The following is a 6008-nucleotide window of genomic DNA, read 5'->3' on the forward strand; positions in this document are numbered from 1 at the left end:
TATGAGATGCTGCAGTGGGCGACCTGGTATCACGTGATCCTTCAGCAGCTGGTCATGTAGCTCCTTTTGGCCACCAAGTAGCTTATTTGGAGAGTCCACAACAGTGTAATTCTCCATCAAGCTAGCTTCTACTGCATGGCGCCTGAGTCCTTCACTACCCACACACACCCACACAGCCATACCTACATACCTATACAGAGACACACATCCCAGGCGCCCGCACACATACACAGACACCACCCACACACCCATACCCACATACATATACACAGAGACACACATCCCCAACACACACACACACACCCACACACTCATACATACACACACACACACACACACACTCAGACACACCCCTCACACCCACACACATATTCCTTGCACATACCCCCAACACAGACACTTATACACATACCACCCCACACACACCCACACACAGACACCCCCCATGTACACACACCCATACACCCCCCTACATAGATCCCCCCACACACCCCCATACGCAGACACCCCCCACATGCACACGCACAGTCATACACACCCCTCACACAGACACACACACACACACCCCCACACACACTTGGCATCCAACTTTGAACAGCCCCCGCCCCCTTCTTGTTGTTGTTGATGCTGCTGCTCGGCCTCCTTTGATGTGAAGCTTTCCAAAAATGATAGATTGCAGCAAAAAGGAGCCCGGCTTGGCAGGGACTGCAGGAGGAGGAGGAGGAGGGTTGGACTCCACAGTTGCTCAGAGTTTGCTGTGCATTACATGGACAGGTGCAAGGGAAGGGAAGAGAGAAGAAGGAGAAAGGGCGTTACCTGAGGGTTAGACCTGCCCAGACACACTTGAAAGCAACAACAAAGATCTGACAGTTTCACTCCCTGATTTTAAAACACTAATAAAATGTACATGCATTACCCCTTCCTTTTATCACTTAAGTTACAAGGAGGGGATTTTTTTTGAAGAAGAAATTGGCATAATCACGGAGGGTTTTCCACCTCCCACCTCTGCAGAATTTTCCCCAGTATTTAATTTATCATAGACATAAAATGAATTGATTAATCCAGCCTGGTATTGACTGGAAGAATTGGGTTTTCCATCTCCCCTCCTCTGCAGTTTTCCCCAGTATTTAATTTATCACAGACTTAAAATGAATGGATTATTCCAGCCTGGTATGGACTACAAGTATCAGTGGAAGGCCTCTAACTTGTGATGGATGCTTTTCAATCTCTCAGAGATGAAGGAAGACGACTTGTGCCAAATGCTTGTCTTGAAAGGGAGAGATGTTTACCTGTCTCCCTCACCATAGTGTATGATTAAGAATAGGTTAATAGAGATTATGAAGTATACAGATAATAACAGATTTATAATGGAGAATCATATAAAATATGACTTAATGCTTGTAAGAATAACAAGATTTTTAACCTGTTGTAGGTCTCTGGTGACCTGTTCTATCTGAGAAGATACATCTTTTTCTTTCAAAAGAATAACAGAAGACAGCCATGCAGTTGAAAAACACATTAAAACAATCAAGAATCGATTACAACACTCTACATTGATTTTTGTTTGTCCTTTTAATTTTCATCTAAAAGCACATAGCACATCTTATGGCATTTTCATTAATGTGCAAGTACTGCAAACATGTTGCCTCACCAGTACCAAAACAATGGATTGTGGTGTAAAGCTCAAAGATCTTTCATAGTTAAATCTTTCAAAAGTTTAAGAAAGTCACTGGGCGGGTTTAAGCTTTCGTTTGAACAAAAAGTTGTAGAGAATCATAAAAGATTAGTTTTTCAGTCTTACTCCATGGTCTTTTCAATCACAGTCTAAATCTAGGAGATCAAATGGATTTGACTGCTTTGCTTTATTTGCTATGGAGAGTATGGGCTAATTAATTGGCAGGTGCTTTAAAGCAGGTAATGCTACACCTTTTCATCATTGCAGTCCTAAGTACTGCTCCTGTGTGCACCTGAATTATAAAAAGCGTTCTTTAAAGCAAGTGATTTACTGTGGAGGGATTTAAAACTGAAAAAAAATAACGCTAAATACAATGATCAGATAAATCACCTCATAAGAGAGCCCTGGCAGACCTGCTCTTAAGACTGTTACAGATAGATGTTATATTATTTTACCTTTCAGATAACAGGAGTCTGTCATGTGGTGGGACCCAAAAATCCACCATAATCAAGATTTCAAAGCACATCTGTGTAAACATTATCACATCAGTGTAAAACATCTACCAATGAGCTTTCTCTTTGAACCAAATCTTCTTAATTGCAGTGCTAAATCAAAGAAATAGATCAAAGTTGAATAATCTATATAGCACCAATTTCTCAAGTAGCCTGTACACTGATTACTTAGAGATACCTAAAACGTTTGAAATGCACATCAAGTATTTTTATTGACATGACTTTTAGTTCAAGATCAAACTTTAATTAATTCAGTTCAGCACTAAATTGCAGGACATACACTAGAGCAAACAGCTACAATTTAGGTGGTGTAGTCTACTGAGCCCCCAAAGATGTTAACTCAAGGGGAAAAGTTCCTGGCAGGAAAATCTTCTGGATTACTTAACATATGTGACTCTGTACCAGATAAGGTTTTTAAAACACCCTATATCCTCTGATATTAATTTGCTATTATGAGCAATAAATTTGTTCTTGTGTCATACTGTAGCTGCCGTATGGAGAGTGAAATACAACACATCAACCTTTCCAAGTGGAGGCTTTAAAGTCTGGGTGCTGAACCGGTTATGCTATTTAATAAAGTACCAGAAAAGAAATGAAAAGATAAGATTTTTTTTTGTTGTTTGCACTAGTCATGTGACAGGAAAAGATAACACTAAAGATTTTCTGCACATTCTGTGACGATATCATGGGAAGTTAAATAATTTTGAAGAGTGTTTTTACAAGAGTACGTTATTCAATGTTAAGTATACAGTACAATCTAATCAACTTTACCTATACTTCCTAGAGACGGCACTTTCAGTGTTGTTGAACAAATACATATGTGTTCCAATTTTTATCTCTACAGGAGGCTTCTGCAGACAATATGATTACTGTACATTGAATAAGGAAAAAATATTGCCAGGGGCAGGACCTGGCTACCTATGAGTGGAGAAAGCAACTGCCTAATGATTTTGATGCATATGCATAAGGATTACACATAACATAGCTAGAAAAACATGAAGGTTTAAAATGTTTTTATCTTGAAAGTTTAATATGCCTTAATTGTTTAAAAAGAACCTTGCAACAATGCCAAAATGAAGTTATTATGTCTGTCTCATGATTGTACTGGGTTTTGGCAGATATAGTTCAGATGAGGAGGGATATCCATACAAGAAAATAGAATCATGAAAAGCTTGAGCTACAAGGCTTACAAGGCACCAGGTCAGCATTTCAGCAAAATATTTTGATGTTTGACCTACATATTTTTATGTTGATTTGGGGGATTTTTATCCATTTTAAGGATATACATTTTTTTAAACAAATTCAGATTTTCCAGGGAAAATAAACAGCTGTTGTGAAAATGTTCATTTTGTCAGAAAAGCAATATTCTGTAGAAAAAAAAGACTTAATAGGAAATTTTCAGCTAGCTAGCCTGCTGACAGGAAGGTATCAAAATAAAAATGAGCCTTCTTCTGATTCTTTAAATCACAGTAACACATTTTGGACAATGGGTATAAAGCAAATGAGATTTGAATAGGTTCTAGAGAAGGGGTGGGCAAAATGCAGGCTGCAGGCTGGATGTGGTCCACCAGGCCATTCTATCCAGCCTGCAGAGCTCCTCCAAAAAACAATTATTATTCTTACTATGACTTCCCTTCTGAAAGCTGGTGGGAGGCAGGCTTTCAGAGGTTGTGCACCATTGGACCAGGTGGGTTGTGTTCTTCCACCTCTGCGGGGCTCCGGGCACTCTATCTGGGAGAGCCATGTGGAGGCACCAAGTGCAATGGTGCATGACTAGATAGCTGGTGACTGGGGAGGGGATCTCCTGCCTGCAGGAGGTGGGGTGGGTTTTGTGGGTGGAGTGGGTGGGGTGGGACCCTTCCCACTGTGCACAGCCCCCGCCACTGGTGGCAGCAGCAGCAGCAGGTGACGGGCCCTTGGAGCGCTTCTGGCTCGCAGCAGACAGAGCCCCCTAGAAGCACGCATCTCCAGGATCCAAGGAGCTACACGTAACCTACCTGGCCCGACCTGCTGGCAGGCACCTTTGAGCCGGATTAGGCTGGCTCCATGCCAGCATGTGGTGTTCCCAGCACTGCAGTCAGGAGCTGTACACCATTGGGCTGGGCCAGACTGGCTCTGTGCCTCCATGTGTGCCTCCATGTGGGGCTGCCAGCACTCCAGCAGGGAGCTGCATGTAGAAGCACAAAGACTGCCTGGCCCAATGGTGCACAGCTCCCTGCAGCTCCCAGTCCATGCACCATCAGGCCAGGAGGTCTCCATGCCTCCATTTCTGTGTTCCCACTAGAGTGCTAGAAGCCCCACATGGAGGCACAGAGCCAGCCCAGCCTGATGGCGTGCATCTCCCACCTGCAGTGCCCCAAAGCCCACATGTTGGCACAGAGCCAGCTCGGTCTGGTTTGAAGGTGTGCACCAGTGGGCCAAGTTGGGCAGGCTCCATGCTGCCATGTGCAGCTCCCAGGATCAGCCCGAGCTATACGCCACTGAGAGGCTCTGCCTGCTCCCAGCCAGGAGTGCCCTGAGGGACCATCAGCTGCTGCTGCTCCTGTGTGGCAGGGGTTGTGTGGCAGGGGGGCCCACACCTACCCTTGAGCCAGGTTTTGAAAACATCCAAGGATGGAGAGTCCACTGCCTCTCTAGGTAACCTGTTCCAGTGTTATACTACCCTCCTAGTCAAAAAATGCCCCTTAATATCTAACTTAAACTTCCCTTGCTACAACTTGAGACTTTTGCTCCTTGTCCCATAATCTGCCACCACTGAGAACAGGCTAGCTCCATCCTCTTTGGAACCCCCTTCAGGTAGTTGAAGGCTGTTATTAAATCCCCTCACAGTCTTCTCTTCTCTAGGCTAAATAACCCCAGTTCCCTCAGTCGTTCCTCATAAGTCATGTTCCCCAGCCCCCTCACCATTTTTGTTGCCCTCTGCTAGACTCTCTCCAATTTTTCCAAATCCTTTCTGTAATGCGGGGCTGAAAACTGAACACTGTACCCCAGATGTGGCCTCACCTGTGCTTAATAGAGGGGAATAATCACTTCCCTTGACCTGCTGGCAACACTCCTACCAATGCAGCCCAGTATGCCATTAGCCTTCTTGGCAACAAGGGCACACTGCTGGCTCATATTCAGCTTATTGTCCACTGTAACACCCAGGTGCTTTTCTGCAGAGCTGGTGCCCAGCCAGCCAGCCCCCAGCCTGTATTGGTGCATGGGATTTTTCCATCCTAAGTTCAGGACTTTGCACGTTTCCTTGCTGAAACTCATGAGATTTCTTTTGGTCCAATCCTCCAATTTGTCTAGGTCACCCACCCTCCAGTGACCAGAATCCTAGCTCTACCCTTCAGTGTATCTACTACTCCCTCCACCTGGATGTCATCTGCAGACTTGCTGACAGTGCACTCTATGCCATGTTCCAGGTCATCAATGAAGACATTGAACAAAACCAGCCACAGAACTTACCCCTGGGACACTCAACTTGATACCAGCTGCCAACTAGACATCAAACCATTGCTTAGTAGTCTCTGAGCCCAATGCTCCTGCTAGTTTTCTATCCACCTTACAATCCATTCATCTAGCCCATACTTCCTTAGCTTAGCTTTCTTGAGAGAATGCTATGGAAGACTGTATCAAAAGCCTTGCTAAAATCAAGGTATACTACATCCACTGGTCTCCCCATATCCACAGACCCAGTTACCTTGTCATAGAAGGCAATCAGGTTGGTCAGGCATGACTTGCCCTTAGTGATCCATGCCAAACTGTTCCTAATCACCTTTTCTCCTCCAAGTGCTTAGAATGGACTCCTTGAGGATTCGTTCCATGATTATTCC

This window comes from Gavialis gangeticus, unplaced genomic scaffold, assembly GCF_001723915.1.
Source record: "Gavialis gangeticus isolate Ggan-Ray unplaced genomic scaffold, GavGan_comp1, whole genome shotgun sequence".
NCBI lineage: Eukaryota > Metazoa > Chordata > Crocodylia > Gavialidae > Gavialis > Gavialis gangeticus.